The sequence below is a fragment of the Sphaeramia orbicularis genome, chromosome 4 (assembly GCF_902148855.1).
Source record: "Sphaeramia orbicularis chromosome 4, fSphaOr1.1, whole genome shotgun sequence".
Lineage (NCBI taxonomy): Eukaryota > Metazoa > Chordata > Actinopteri > Kurtiformes > Apogonidae > Sphaeramia > Sphaeramia orbicularis.
In genome coordinates, this window is record NC_043960.1 from 21,820,392 (window position 1) to 21,837,186 (window position 16,795).

The 16,795-nt window shown below is 41.6% G+C and overlaps 1 long non-coding RNA gene across 1 annotated transcript in view; it reads left to right on the top strand.

Annotated features, from left to right (window-relative positions):
• The first annotated feature begins 3,865 nt into the window (after positions 1–3,865).
• Positions 3,866–16,795, top strand: part of LOC115417484 (uncharacterized) — a 32,897-nt gene continuing 19,967 nt past the window's right edge. Inside the window, exons 1-2 of the long non-coding RNA XR_003935171.1 lie at positions 3,866–4,100; positions 16,146–16,257. This is a non-coding gene — a long non-coding RNA (uncharacterized LOC115417484). The remainder of the gene's footprint in view (positions 4,101–16,145; positions 16,258–16,795) is intronic.

A 16,795-nucleotide genomic window follows, 5' to 3' on the forward strand; every position in this document is an offset into this window, starting at 1 on the left:
GAACCATTTAATATTCTGAGAGCAAAGGCAATCCTTGTGAGGAAAAATATCTGTTTACACTTCTGTGAACATTTGGCACCAAACTGAGCAACTTCCAATACTTACAGGACAGGCATTTTGTCTTAGCTGTGATATTTGACTATTTGGATAAACATGCAAGTGCGTGTATCCATGCATCCTCCCACCCCACCCACCCACACACACTCGCATCCCCTACACTCAGCTTCTTTCTCAACACACGCATCCATCCAACCACATACACACGTACAGTACACTCATGTGGATATTATCAGTGGTGCTCAGCTGAGGCTCCAGGCCTGTCCGGTCCCCACGGCGTAGCGGTGACCAGGGGAGGAAGAGCTTATCTCAGCCCCAGGCCCCTCCCACGGCCCCATGCCTTGGCTCCAGGAGCTGGGAGGCAGATGCCATGCAGGTCCCCAGTGTGGCATGTTTCTGTGGCCAAAGCGTATTGCGTTTAATGCTTAAGGGACTGGCTTTTGAACCAGACAGTCCATCTTTTGTGTGTGTGTGCGTGTTTGTGTTCGGGTAAATGTGTGTGTTTGTGCCGGCCACACAGCAGATGGAGGTAAAGGTTTTCAGTATGACCAACTCCCCCTAGCCCACCTGGACTTCATCAGAGCATTTGGTACTCGTGCACACGGATGACACACATACAATCTCACCAACAGTTACACACAGACTTAATAATACATTAGAATGAGTTATAGCAGGCTTTGTGTTACTCTTGGAATATTTGCCTCTATTAAATTTATGAGTAAAAGTGGAATGTGATGTGAAGATGGAGATGGAGATGACAACAGAGATATAGTGCTGGAGAAAACCACAAGAGAACCCTGTAAAGTTAAGAACTGATTTAAGAACTTGGTAAAATAATAATAATTCTCTTAGCTGCTAAAAAAGTCAGCCACTTCCTCGTATTCACGTCAATGTTCTCAAGAGACAAGCTGCACCATCATCTCCATTCATTAGGAACAATTTCTTCATTGAAATGGAGAGTATTTCATAAAACGACAAAGGCAGGGACAGGTGTTTTTGGATTGCACAGCTGAAAAACTCTTTATGAGTTTTAAAAAGATGAGGTTAACAGCTTTGAAAAGCTCCTTTCGTCTCAGTGAATTATGCTAAGTATTCACAAAACATCGGTCTAAATATAGGACTGGAACGCGCTGCAGATTAGCTCGCGCAGTGATGGGTCTATAAGACGGCGGCGCAGAGCTGTCTTCCCTCCTTGACTGGCACGGCTTTGAACCCTCAAATTCATGGCGCAGTGGATAAATATCTGCATGTGTGTATCTGTATATTAGCCTGTCGGTGTGTCTTCCTACATGAACCAAAGGTGAATGGTTTGGAGGAAATCCTATGTGTTCAGATGTTTAGTTGAAATCGCTGATGTGTAAGGCATACAGGGCACTGCGGTGGAATACAAATGGCATTGGCGGATTTTATTTTAGAGCTAGAGCGCCTTCCTCTTGGCTGTTTAAAGGTATTAAAGAAAGACTGACATTTTGACTCTCGGGGCTAACTATATCATGCAGGCTTGAAGCCCCCGAAAACAGTGAATGGTTAGACTTGCTCAAGTCCTTTTTCAGTAAAGAAACCCAAGCTCTAATATTGGAGTCTTGCTTTGATGTGTAATCACACATGCGCATGTCTACCACTAACACAGGCACAATACATTTGCTGAGATAAAGTGACTGCAGTGTATGACCCATTTTGCAGAGGCAGGGTTTTGCTTTCATAACGATGGGGTGTGAGTGAGCGCATAACCAGTATCTTACACCGGGATGATGCAGCACGACAGGCTTTTAAATCTTGAAAAGGAAGCGCTGGGCTGGTTTCTGGTAAAAATGCTACTGTCACACGTCCAGTCATAATGCCGTTAGCCATACTCCCCCAGGGTGACAGGCAAGCTAGTACTGAAAGTATGCGCAAGTGGCGAAAAAAAGGGGAAGCATTATCTTGAGTCAAAAAAATGCAAAAATCTCGTAGGGAGCGTATTGTGGAATATATTTCATGTTACTTAAGTGAGGTGACAAACCTCGAAACCCCTGAACATGCTCCTCAAGCAGCTAATAATCATTGTTTCATGGTGTTGGAGAAGCAAAGCAGAGATAATGTTTTGTGTCGAGATAACGCGTTGCGTTATTCCTGCCGCCTCCTGTTAACGCATGAGACAAATGGAATGGGCGCATCGCCTTGGAGCCATCCAAATGAGGGTGTCTGCTGTGAAGTGAAGTGAAGTGAAGGAGGAGGAGGAGGAGGACGGAAGGAGGGAGGGAGGGGGGCAAGTGCCACAAAAATCAGGGAGCGGCTGCTCGACCCTTGCGGCGCATCACGGCAGCAGTCAAGTGAATGTGAAAACAAGAGAAAGCTTTGCGGAATATTGATTTAATGCCGCAGCCTGAGCTGAGGAAGATGCGCGCTCCAGATTACATGCGCTCTATTTCCCACCCATACAGAACCTTGAGTTCCTCTGCCTCCACACTCCAGAGAACCACAAAGAGACAACGAAAGGATGTTCTTTTTATGTGTTGTTTCCCTGTGTGAAGTCCAACTGTGTAAATGTGCAAATATAAAACAGGCTCGAACTGAATAAATAAGTCAAACCGATCATGCCCCATTATTCTATACACACTGAAGATAATATCAAGGGATCTTCTGACTGTACCCCCCCACCACAGTACCTATAGGTTGGATTCCTTCCTTTTAATTAGCTCCCTGTCTCCTAAATAATGAATTAGTTGCGGCACTTATTAGAATAAAAAACTGAAGGTTTTTGATCCTAATGAGGTAGGTTGGTTGGTTTCAGTCTTTCCAAAACATGATGCGTATGGACATGAACTCACAAATGAATCATGTTTATAGCTTTTTGTTTAAACTACAAGGTTATTATATTTATTCTTGCCAATGTCATGCATATATTATGCCATGTTTTTAAAAAATCTCTGTATATTTGTCACTTTCTGTCATTTATAGTGTTGAAATACCAGTGGCGATAACATCCTTTTCTTTACATTTGAACCATGTATTTAATAAAAACTTACTAGTGCCGTTAGCCTGCATCGCTTTACTGTGAAGCAAATCTGATCATTTCTGTGGAAATGATTAAATTATTTTAGCGGAAATGATCAGATTCGGTCTTACATAAGCCTCAGATTTAATGATGTATGTATAGCATTGTTTCAAGTGTAACCCCTTTGTACTTTTTTGCATAACATCTCTGTGCTACAATGAACAATGAAACAAATGATGCTAGTGATGTAAAAGCAAACCACAAAAAAAAAAAAAAAAAAAAAAAAAAAAGTTACACATTCATTTTATGGAAAGACGATGGACAATATATGTTCATGTATGAGCTAGGTTTACTCTTGCATGACAATACCTTGAATAAAATTTTTTTGGATAATATGTGTTATTGTCAATTTAAGACTGACAATAAACTTGGTTGGTATGTAGACTCACCATGCATGGTCACTGGTTCCTGTGTGTTCACATAGCCAAACAAGAGAATGTGTGCATTTGAGCTCACTGCCCTCCATGTAACTCTGTGCGTCGATGACAAAAAACAGAAGATCTTTGGAACAATTTGTTACTTAATGCCCCCCCCCATTCACCCTCCCACCCACTCACCCCCCCTCCGGCTGCTGAAAATTATGAACAGTGAGCCGCACACATTCTTGCGCACAGCCAAGTGAGGAGGCGCCTCCGCTCCCGTCCTGGGCCAATGACACACAGAGCAGCCTTATCATACTTATCCTCTCCTGGCCAATGGCGCACCTCTCCCCGGCTCACATGACGCCTTTCTGTGCGCTCCTTCTCCTCTCAGCGCTCAATCCCGGCGAGTGCAGGCATCACTGAAGACTTGACACCGGCGGAATCGGACGTCCAAGCGTCTCCAAGGCAGAATGTCCAAGGTGTTATCTTCTGCAATAACTTTATCTCCATCAGATGAAGCTGGCCAAAGCTGTCCGTGACAGTGTCTGTGCGCCGTCCGGAGGAACAGACTTTTTCCACGGCTCTAAATGACCGGAGAGGCGCAGGGGCGAGACAATAACGCCCAGAAGTTATTGAAATGAATCGTAAGTGTGCGTTGTTATATTTTCCTTTACTAATCTTTTATTCTACTTGAAGATAAAGAAAGTAGTAGTTATGTTTACTATCTATTATGTTAGTCGTGGTAAGTTTTAAATGTATAACTGCATGTCTCACTTTTCATTTTTTTCTTTTCTTTTTTTTTTTTTTTTTTTAACTCTGTTTTTGTTTTTATTCTGGAAGAAAATGAAACCTTTTAACACGCTTTTATAAATTGCATATTTTCCTAATTCTAATGTCTAATAGGATACGCGCTCAAGTTATTATTATTTTTTTACTGTCGACATTCTTTGTGCGTAATCTCTGAATTGTGAATGTGTGGCTGTGTCCACGCAGCGCCATAGCATGAAATATAGATTAAAAAGCACAGGGTAAACCCGCTGACCCCAGGAAGGCAGGCTGTGCAACCGGTCCACACGGCTCAATGAGGACAATTAAGGAGGGGGGCAAGGGAGGGGAAAAAAAAAAAAAAAAAAAGAGCTCTTGAAGCCACTGAAAGAGAACTGCACTTTACTCAAACCAGACAGGGTGGATCTTCAATAAACTTATGTGTCAATTTCATTATAAAATAACCTCTCTTAAGTATAAAATTCTACAATAAGAGACTTTAACTGAGTATTTTTTTTTTTTGAACAAAATACCCATTTATGTCAAATTCAAGTGATTTTGACAGACACACCATGAGGTCATGTCACTCACTGAACCCTTTTATTGATTGGGAATTAGGGGGTAGTGGAGTCAGAGGGGTGCAAAATTTATGTACTTTACAGAGCTGAAGCAAAAAAAAAAAAAAAAAAAATAGGTGCACTCTGATTTTCCATGATTTCTGCACAATCAGAGGGGACAAGCAGGGGACCGAGGCCATTTGATGTTTTGAAAGGCTTCAGATGGCTTTAATTAGGACCTATAAAATCTGTCTGCCCCATTCTCTGAGGCGGCGCTCTGCTCTGGAGAAGGGAGGGGAATTGACTCTCTCTCTCTCTCACACACACACACAAAAAGAAAAAGCAAGCCGACACAGAAAGTCACTTCGGCAAAGGATGGTCTAATCAAATTTTTATAACCCATCTTTTTTTTTTCTTCTACTCGTTGCACCCTCCCTTGCCTCCCACCCTCCCTTCCTTGATGCTGATGGTATGTAGGCAGCCCTCCTATTCCCTCTTTGTCTGTCTGGTGTGTTATCTACACTCACCCCCCCCCTACACACATACACACACACCACCCCATGCACCCCCCAATTCCTCGCACCACCCTCACCCTAACTACCACCTACAGTCAGCCCGACCCCAGACACCTGAAGGCTAGACATAATGATCAAGAGAACTTCCAGTCTGTCTGGAACATAGCCAGTTGTTTCAGGTTTTCTTTTTCTTCTTCTATCTTTTCTTTCTTTTTTTTTTTTTTTGTCCTCCTGCTGGTCTGCCTGTGCTTCTTCCACTGTCTTCCAGCCACAATGAAGACACGCTATGTTGTTTGTGAGTTGTCCCTTGAATGTGTGTGTGTGTGTGTGTGGTACGAGGGGTGCAGTTCTGCTGCTACTGCTGCCGCTGTGTAGCCTGTATGGATCTCAGATAGAGTGTGGGTGACTCACACAGCTGCAATACACACACACTCATGGGGAAACATCAAAGACTTCTTCTCTGGTGTATGTGTGTGAGACAAATTTCAGCTGTTCTTGCGAGTGTTAGCAAAAATATAAGTATAATATGATGCCTGGAAGTGTTTCGTATATATTTTTTTCCCCCCATTTTCATTAAACACCTGAAGTTAATGTGTTGCACTACTTGGCTCTTTTTTCAAGCGTTACGTTAATTACACTGTAGGATCGGTGTTACTATATTTTTCTGAGGTGCACCTTCATGTTTTAAGCCTTAGATTTAGCCTCTTTTAAGTTTTTCCAATACGATGGCATTCAACCTTCTTCTCACAATTGATTAAGGTAAATAAAGCTCCTTAATGCTGTACGGTACATAAAAAGGTCTGAGGTCTTTTAAGATACAAAACTGAACCGAGGGAATCATCCCAGCTTGAAGATTAAAGTGTTACCTCCAGCCATAAATAGCGTTTATAATTTGGGCCCATAGACATTGTGTGTCGCACTTAGACTGCGATGGTGGGCGTCTTTCGGTTGAGGCTTAATATACGCTGGCTTATGAAGTCGTGTAAATGGAAATATAGAATACTAATTAAATGGTGGGAGTTGGTGAAAATGGTTCAATACGTGGTGTTTCCTTGACAAAAATTTTAAGTGATTTCCTTTTGAGGAATATACGACTTTGTTTTATGTGTGTTGGTTAGGGATTACATCATTTTGCTGCTCCTGGCTTTAGCTAGATAATAACCTAGCCGTCTTTATAGAAAATGGCTGATTAGACTCGGGTCTTTGTTTGACATATTTTCTTGACAAGAGTAAGGAAATGAAAACAAGTGGTGTTGTCGTGTGGTGTCATTCTTGTATTACTTGTCAAACTATTTCATTTTTTAATTTTAAAATCGGAAAAAAAAGTGGCCTTATTTTGTTAAACTTGTTTGTTTGATTAGACGTCATGCCCTGCCGGAATTGGCCTCCATCTGTATCCAGAAACATGTAATGATGCCTTGATGTTCTGAGGAGCAAGTGTTGAAAATTTGCACAGAGGTACAGTCAAAATCCTGCCACTTGTTTGTGTGTGTTTTCTGAAAGCTGACTGCTTGTATCATGGCATCAAGGAGATTGAGGATGTCTCTTCCCCTGCCACCACCACCCTTTGAAGAGGGAAGTAATAAAAAGCTCAATGGGTGCAACAAGCTGTTCTTCCCTCCTACACTTTGAGGCTTTCTACCTGGAGATGAATAGGAGGCCCCTCCATAACGAAGGGGGAGAAGAGAACATTTTATTGAAGGCTGAGGATGTGGGGGGATGCGCCATAGTTTACAGACACTTGGTGTGAAATAGTCCAGTTGTACCAGTCCTGGAAATTTCTACTGTGGAAAAAAAAAAAAAAAAGTTGGGTGAAGCCACAATCTTAAAAAACAAACACAAAAACTCCCCAGACGTGCTAACCTGCTAACATATTTGACTGTAATTGATGTAAATCTCTAAAGGTTTATCCAGGTCAGAAGGGTGTGATGCAAACACTGCCAAACAGTCTTGTTAAATCCTGCTTGAAGTAAAATACTGTCTTCATTGCGTGATAATACAACATCCATGATAATGACGTTGGGCAATCACAAAGCTGCAGATTAGGATTTTCGGTAACCAGATTTATGCGTGAAGGAGTGAAGTCATGGTCAGGAATGTAAATGGCGGAGTCATTCAATTACCACTGTGCCCTTTCCTGGGAAAAGTCCCCAGCCGTGAAGAGGTTAATTGTTTTTGAATCTCCATCCGAGGGAAGAAAAAGGGTGAACGGGAGGGATAATTGAGCAGCTGATAGTTGAGTGGGTTATGGATTACTGCGCCTTTCCAAAGGAGAAAAGAAAAGGAGGTGAACGAGAGAGTAAGGAGAGGAGGAAAGGGAAGGGAAGGAAGGGGTGTGAAAGACTCATGTTGTGTGATGCAGCCGCAGGGGTTGTCTGGTTCTCTTAGGAAGACGGAGAACTCCAATCCTGTTTAGCCCATGAGGTGACCCTTGACCCCTTGCATGCTCCTCCCTGCTCCAGGTGCAAGCCCTCACTGCTGGGAGCTTACACGCAGACATTCAGTACTAGCTAATTTTTCACACACTCTGCAAGCCATGGGGGGAAACTCTGTATGAAAATTCTTTTCATATACTCGCCCCCTCCTCCTCTCCCCTTCATATCCAACATGCCATTCCATTGTCAAAGGTTAAAGATCCAAGCCTGCTTGTCGGGGTAAGGATGTGTTATGATAATACTGGGCCTCTTTTGTATTTTTCTTCCTCTGAAATATTTTTTTGCACCAAGAAAATGGATGACTGTCTTTTAACAGGGGGGGAAAAAGATGATCTGACATGGTGCACTAATCACAGGAGTGTTAATCAGAGAGATGTCATGTATAATTACTACAGTGTTTGATAACACTACAGCAAACCACCTCAGGCCATTAGCGAAAGTTTCCTGATGCTATTAATGGGCGCTAATAAAATTCAAGAAAACCCGGATGGAACGAACCCTCTGCATGGCCCACTGATTAAAGCACTGTAAGGTTAATGAACCAATTTACATACTTTCTGCTGCCATCTGGGTGGAGTGACGAGGCAGATGCTCCCTACTCTGTGCCGTGGAGTTGCGCTGTTCGACATGAAGGAATGTGTCAGGTCCTTAGAGGTCGATAAGCAAATTTAATCTTGAGCTTGTGGTCAAAAAAGAGGTACTGCTTAATGGTTTTGTCAAAATAAGCTTAGATTATGTAGCTCTTCACTGTTTTTAAATGTATTTAATAGGAATGTGCCAATGGGCCGATACTAATACAGATACCGATACTGTCACCCTTATCGATACTGATACCAATATTTAAAATGGAAATTTGGCCAATAGTTGATGCAGGTGCTCATACTATATTCTGTATAATGTGTTTACATCCCATTTTGTGCCAGGAAAACAAAGAAATTTCCACTTTTATGTGACTTTTAGCATTTAACTACATTATGTTTGAATGAGCACAAATTAATCCAAACATTAATAAAACAGACTTTTATATGAACATGACTTACAAATATCTGACACTGTGATTCATGAATTAATATCTTAAATATTAGTAGCTGTATGTAACGATGTCAGTGTTCTGGCAATATAACATTGAATCCCTAGTATTTGTCTCCATTTTTAAAAAAAAAACTGAATGAATGTAATGTTTTGGGTTTTTTTGTGTGTGTGTTAATATTGTTGTGATTACAGGTGATTGATTTTGGCTACTGCTGACACACCTTAGCTACTGTGACTTGCCCTCATTAAAAAGGTGATCAAGAGGTTGTGTTTTCTCTGCCTCAGGTGATGAAAAAGTCGACAGGGATGATCCATAAAATTCACTGATGATAGCGGAGAAGGAATAATGGATTAGTGTATGTCCACCTCTGTGCCAGCCTCATCTGGGTGATCACATTACAAATAGAGCATTTTGAAGCGGTCTTTTAGCTGAGGAACAAAATGAGGTCTGTCAGCGATCAATAAAGCAGTGTGAAAGCAGAGGCATACACTTAAAAAAATCAAAGGCTCTGGCTGGCATGGCCATAATCTCGCTCCGTCTGCTGGAATCAGATAAGGGAGTGGGGCCTTGCAGAAAAGGTTGTTCGGCCCCGGGGCAGCTTGACGTGATGGATATCCCTCTTGCTGGCACCAAATGCGGCCTGATTTCATCTGCAAATGAGGAAACCAAAATGTTTCTGCTTCTTTCTGGTTCCTCTCTGATATTATGCTTTTTGGAAGAGCAGCCGAAGGGATACATGGGTAAAGGGGAGCGTAATCTATAATCCTCGCAGTGTGTATGTGGAGAAAACACACAGCTATTTTACTAACCCCTCTGTTGTCCTCAATGGATGGTGGCTTTTACCTCATGCTTCACTTACATGATTTAAAGAAAATAAAATCACCCCGGTTTTGGTTTGACAATGTGTCAGAGCTGGTGCGAGTGTTCGTCTCAGATTAGCTCTTTGTGCCATGGGGAAAGCGGAAAGACGGGGTGGGGGGTCAGGGATGGGGGAACAATACCGCTGCAATCCCTGTTGAAAGAAATCATTTGCACAATTTTATGAAAGTGGTATTTGTCCGGTTGGATGGTTCTATCAAAGCCTAACAGCTACGGTGGAACGTGATTTAAATGACGGGGTGAAGTACAAAGCTGGAAAGTTGTCGGGTTAGAGTCATTTCTCAGCTGAATGCTCTTCAGGTAAATGCAGATAATGTGCTCTGCAGTTTTTCTTTCTCTTTCTTAAAGAAGTCTCCGTTTTACAGACAGCTCTGAGCTGACACCAGCTCTGCCAGAGCTTCTTTTCACTGAGCTAAGCTTGTACAACATTTATGTGGTGAAGATGAAAAGACATCATGGCTGCACTTTATGCCTGTAAATTCATCCCTGAAAAAGCGGTTTAGAAACGCTCTTGTTCTTAAAGTACTGTCAGGTCTCTCCTAATTTTTTTGCCTCAGTACTACTTTGTAAATCATGCCTTAATAGAGTTCCAGTGCAGGAAATTCTGACTTTTAATAAATACTCAAGGCCAATGGTAAGAGTTAGCCCCATGTATTTTTTCCCATGTAGATAATAGAAGAACGTTTCCTTTTACCCATCTCTTTTGTTGTTCTTTTCAGTTTCAGAACCCCCTACAGTATTTTGTTGTCTCAATTTTTTCCGAACCATTTATGCTCGGCAACTTCCGAAGGATGAACCAAACATATTCTCAGTTTTATGGCCGATGAGGGACCATTGGGCATAATGAAGTTCTGTTTCCCAGCATGAATTTGGGAGGCTCATGATTACAAATGCTCCTCTCATTGTCTCCCATCATCTCCTGCCTAATTGAAGACAATATAAAGAGACAATGGGGTCTCGCTCATCATTCTGCATCAATGGCATGCTCTATGGAACGTGCCAGTCTGTTAAAAGCATGATGTTGGTGGTGGGAGGGGGGTATATGGATACTTGAACGCACTCAAGCTTGTTTAATTTGGACCAAGAAGATGGACAATTAAACTACAGGTCCCGGGGGGGCTTTTCATTTTTGGTCAACTTCCCCACTTCATGGCCTCCCGCCCTTGTAAACGCTCCTGGATGTGTCTGGGTCATGCGTTAGGGGGTAGAGTGGGGTTTGTAGGCGGGAAGGGATTGGGCGGGGGTGTGTCTCTGGAGGGGTTGTCTCAGATGATTAGGACAGCCAAGAGGGGAGAGTCCCTCAGTGCCTGGCCTCCTTCACCTCCCTAATATGCTCTGAATAAGTCCCCCTCCGCTCTGCGTTTGTTGAGGGTTTGGCAGGAGGGGTGGGATTATGTCTGGCCATGGTTTAGGAGTGTTTGTCATCTGCCCCCTCGAGGCGTGCACCGACTCCTTTGTCTGAGCGTCAGGCGTTGGTACAATGTCAAATAACACAATGTTCCTGTATCCAATCAGGGCATCTCGGGTGAGGAGCTGACATAGGATTTCATGTCTGGATTTTTCTTTTCTTTTTTTTTTTTTTCCTCAAACTTATGCAAGAATTGAGAGACAATAAAGGCAATTAATTGTGTGCACCCCAACAGTAGTTTCCTGTAGAATTTAGACTTTTTTTCCCCAGTAAGTGCATGCTTAAATACTTAAAAAAAACAAAAACAAAAAAAAAAAACAAACACACAACCACTTTTAGTTACAATCTGTACTTTTATCATTTCTATAGATGACTTGACGTAGATGTGCACCACATGAGGGTTTTCTCAGAAATATAATCAGATAGATACACAGAGTGTGCATGACTAAACAACAGATTTTAGTATGACTCACAATCTAATCAAGATCTTGGCCATTTTCTACTGATGTGTAGCAGCTGTACATAAAAGATATCCATCAAAGAAGAGGAAGTGATGCTCATTTGTCTATAGATGCATCAATAAATCAGAGTAAAGTGCAACAACAGCTTGCATCTTCTCCATTGCATAAGTACTAGGAAGACAAATCAATCTTTTTTTTCCTAATGTGAACAATGAAACATTACAAGATTGTTTCCCAGTTACATTTAAGCCAGAATATTAGTGAAGAACATACACAATGCAGTCTGATGTGCAGAATGCTAATAAATAAAGCAGTCCTCTACATGAAGGTGAATTGTAATTTACAGAATGTGCACATCATTTTTAGCTAAACAACCCCAGACCTTCAGTAAACAAAATTGGCAATTTTTCAAGAGCAGTAGTGTAGTTGAATTTACCTTGAATAAATGGTTCATACTTGCTAGTCATATGTCCTCTTCCCCGAATTCCTTCTTTTTTTTTTTTTTTTTGAAAGTTAGCATTTTCTCCACAGTGGCCAATAAGTCATATGGCCATTTGGAACACCAGGAAATTACACACATTCCTTTTTCTCTGTAACAAAATGAACCCAAATCTTGTCTTCTACTGTTTGTGCAGAGTTATGTCCTGAATTTCCAGATTTGTTACTTACCTCGGATATGGAAAGAAAATGATCTATGGTGTTAGTTTTACTGAGTTTGTAAGACAGTTAATCAAAATCCAACTTGTAATACAGTGGAACTTGTTTTTGAGGGTTCTTATAAGCCAGCAAAAGTAATTATGTAACTAAATGCGCTATCATGGATGAGACAGCATATAACTTTTTGTGATTTTTTTTTTAGGTTTGATCTCTACAATCATAGTTATTTTGTCATATCCTCCTGAGACCCAGCAATGCATTTTTGTCCTCTGTAGGGGACAAAAGTTTGACAGTTTTACGTAAAAAATGCTGTCCATTGCAAAAGACATTCCAATAAAAACTAACTAAATAAATAAGAATAATTTTAAAAAATGATCTGAAAAAACTGTTGCATTACGCAGTTTCCAATCAAGACAATTGTTTAATGTAAAAAAGCTAAACATTTTCACTTTCCTGGGTCTCAGGAGGATATGGGTGAAGTTTAACATACTGCTAATTTGGACTCAAAAACATGCTAATAACTAATTGTCCCACATACGTTTGTAACAATATACAGAGCATATAATGTGTATTCTCAGAGATATTCTTCTTACTTTGTGGATGACATGATCACATATCCCGGGTAGATGAAATTTTAAAGCAACCAAACTATTTTTGATCATCTTAGCCTTTACATGATCTGAAGACAGGCGGGTTTAGGTGTTTCTCTTTAAGCTCCAGAGTCTAATTAATTGACAGAAAATGTTTCAAACCGTTATCGCCTCATAAGTGTATTTGATCTGACATGTCTGCTTTTGGAAGGATCTTTTTTTTATAGCATCTAAGTATCATCCGTTTTATTTGTCTGTACCTCGAGGTGTATTAAAACCATTTTCATGAAGATTTAGAGAAAAAAAAGCCCTTGAGATGGTTTTTATAGCTGTGTTTAAAAAACTGTAGATAGACACATCAGTGGCTGTTTATGTGTGTTGGGGTGAGACAGCAAGTAATTATAGTTGTGTGTAAATGAGTTCTTCTGTATGCGGGTGGAAGTCTCATCTGACCAACAGAAATGTGTTCTTTGAAGTTTATTTTAGCTCAGTGTTACATTGTAGAAGAAGGCGAATATTTGTGGTGTTAAAGCTCCATTGTTGGTGTGATTTTGGCAGATATTAAATGCTTCCAAAATTAGTTGCACCACTTCCTACAAACACGAGGTGATGGAATTTAATTGAATTCGGTTTTTACGCGCAAGCACAAATTTAAATACCCGAATTGTTTTTCGCTTTCTTCTTTCTCTTTATGGATTTGTGTACGTGGTTGTGGAAGGTCAGGGTTTATACAATGGTAAATTTACCAGTCTATGCAAATATTCCATCAAATATATTCCGACTTTTGTCTGGTGATACACGAAGGCGCATCCTGTACGAATGATCTCTGTGTGGGCAGGAAGCCTTGAAGGTTTGCATCATGTCTGCCACGTTCTCCCTGAGGGCATTCTAGCCTCCTTACATGCAGAAATACACACACACTCACTCACGCAAGCTACCGTTTTTCCTCACAGCGCGGCAGGAGTCTGTCTTCATCTGTCCTATTGATTAATGAAGCAGGCACAGCGGGGTGTCCGAGAGAGGCAGGAGTCTAGATCAAGGCTACGAGCTGCATCATTGCCAGTCACACGAATGCACGCACACACGTGTACATACGCGCGCTCTGCTCTCACATTTACAGACACATTCGCATTCACACATACTTCTTTGTCATGTTCTCTCTGTGTCTGTCACAGCAGACACCGGCAGCCATGACACACAAGTGTACACGCATACTGAAAGACATGACCCACACAGCAGTGCTGACACTCACATGTTGTCATAGCTCTCAAATACGCCATATCACACTCACACACTCAAAATGAATTAGCATGGCTTGGCTGTGGGGGCTCCAAAGCTGGAAAGGCGTTTCTATAAACATAATGTTTGTAGATTAGTTGGGGTTAATGATCCGATTGCCTCGAAGCAGCCATGGCGTCTATGTGTGTGTGTGTGTGTGTGTGTGTGTGTGTGTGCGCACATGTGTGTTTTTGGCTAAAGGGAAAATTCACTGCTCTACTGTGCTGTCTCTCATTTCCACATGAGACATGCCCCAGGCACCATTACAAGAGCAGTATTTATGCTATTAGGGAACTGGGTTCGCCACGCTAGCAGTGGTACCAGAACGAAACAGCTAAAATTATGTCTTGACTAACCTCAATGGGCAGGTCCAGTATTTTCTTTGCATAAATGAGAAATTACGAGTTGTGTACTTTAAGGCTATTTTTATAAGCCCTCTGTTGGAAGATCACACACATTATTTCAATGCCGTGTAGATGTAAAAACTGAGGAGTACAGTGTTTGTTCTCTGAAATAAAAATCCAGAGTCAGACAGCCCCCCCACCCACCCATCTTTACTTTGGTGTGTAAAATTAGATTCCAAGTTCAAACCAGAAATAGTCCTCTGCAGAACTTTCAGTCAGCTTGAGTCGGTGGGTTCAGTTAGGGTGTAGTCCCTTCAAACATACCTCCCTCTTCCCCGCAAACACACCTCTCACGAAATTCTGAATGAAAAAGTGCTAGAATGAATGAGTTTCAAAGATTATCGGACTGAAAAAAATGACCCCAGACCCTCATTTTTTTTCCCTCTAAGTGCCCCCCCTCACATCCTTCAAGATTTTTTTTTTCTCCTTGTTTCCCCTCCTTCCATCCTTCATTCCCTCCCTTCCTCTCCTCCCGCGTTCCTGTTGAGGCATGCTTGCGTCCCCGCCAACCAACATCGACGGGGGCCGGGCGAGAGGGCAAGAGGAGAGGAGGGGAGGAGAACAAACAAAGGAGTACTGTTGCTTGCCTTTGCTGGGGTTTTGGGGAGGGTCGACACCAGGCTGGAGGGGTGTGGGTGGCGGTGGGGAAGGGGAAGGGTGGTTAGGGAGATGTACAGATGGAGAGAGAGTGTGACTGAGGAGGTTTATCATTAAGAATAGCGATTATAAATGAATGGGAGGGGAGCATGGGTGCCTCTTCTGTTCACAGTCATAAAGAGGACAGGCAGTACCAGTCATTTTTTCACATGCACCCAGACACACACTTGGCACACTCTGCCATTAGCGTGAGTCTGTATGCGAGTGTGAGACATAGGGGAGGGATGGGGATGGCGCATTGTTTCCTGGCTATTGTACAATATTTGCTTAACCCTCACACTTTATCTGTGCAGCTGTACGCAACAAATGAGATGCCGAAAAGTGTGTATGCGTGGCGACTTTCACAGCTGTTAACAATTTCATCAGTACACTGTAAGAGAACCCCCCCCCCCCCAAAAAAAAATAAAAAAAATAAAAAACACACCCATATGTGTACACATGCGCCCTGTCATTTATTAAAGATTATAACTGTGATAAAATCATAGTCAAGTTTCAAGTCAAACTATATGTCCTCGTCAATGCAAATATAACGGACGCAGAAACACGCCAACATATCTATACAAAATCTAAACAATAATACCACTAGAAACACAATCACCATCAAATGGGTCTTAACCACTCGTACCTTTCCATGAACCTCATTCCTTATTACATTGAGCAATCCAGGTTTGATCTGCAAATACAACACTGGAATATTTTTCTCTGGTTATCTATAGATTCCTGAGAGTTTCACAGTTTTGCAAAAATATTGACTCAACACTGTGACAAAATACTACTTTAACATTCACATAAGCACATAGGTCTTCACCTGAAGGAACTGGTAATCACTCCCACATCATTTTATATCTGTGTGCCAGCTGAGTATGAGTCACAAGGATTAGTGAACTTTATTGGCAATAACTGAAATATCACAAGGCCCAACTCTGTGTGTTTAATGTATTTATTTGTCTTTATAGAAATCCACTTTTGTGAAGGACTGCTACAAACCTGTCATTTCCCATTTCAGTTTCCTGTTAGTTCACCTCCCTTAATTTTGCTTCTCTGTTACAGGTCATGAAAGGAGACGGTAAACTAGTAATAGCAGCTTTAGCCTTCAAGGAAGGGAAGCAACAAACCCCAAGAGTGGAACACAACGAAGCAAAAGACAAGAGTGATGAAAGAGGTAGGAGAGCTGGGTTTGCCCCCGGGGTTATACATTGTCTTGTGTGTTTCTGTGTGTCCTCTGTTGCCCTTCCACCTGGCTGCCTGAGTCAGATGTACACCTTGAGTGGTTTTGATATTTGCATGTGTGTCTATGTGTGTTTTTATGTGTTTTTGTGTTTATTTTTGTGTCCCTGGCATCCAGCCACAACTGCCAGGTGAACAAAGTATTATCCTGTCTGAGTCACCTGCCACATCCCCAGCCTCTCTATTGTATTTAGTGCTCCATCTTTTTTTCTTTTTTTCCATGTAGAAGAGGAGCCTACCTGTAGAGGTGGATGATATAGCTAAGATTTTCTATCATGGTATATGTAATTTTATGCCACTGTAATAAAATACAGTTGCGGAAAAAATTATTAGACCACCCCTTGTTTTCTTCAATTTCTTAGTCATTTTAATGCCTGGTACAACTAAAGGTACATTTGTTTGGACAAATATAATGAGAACAACAAAAATAGCTCATTAAAGTTTTATTTAAAAGCTAATATCGAGTTGAGTTG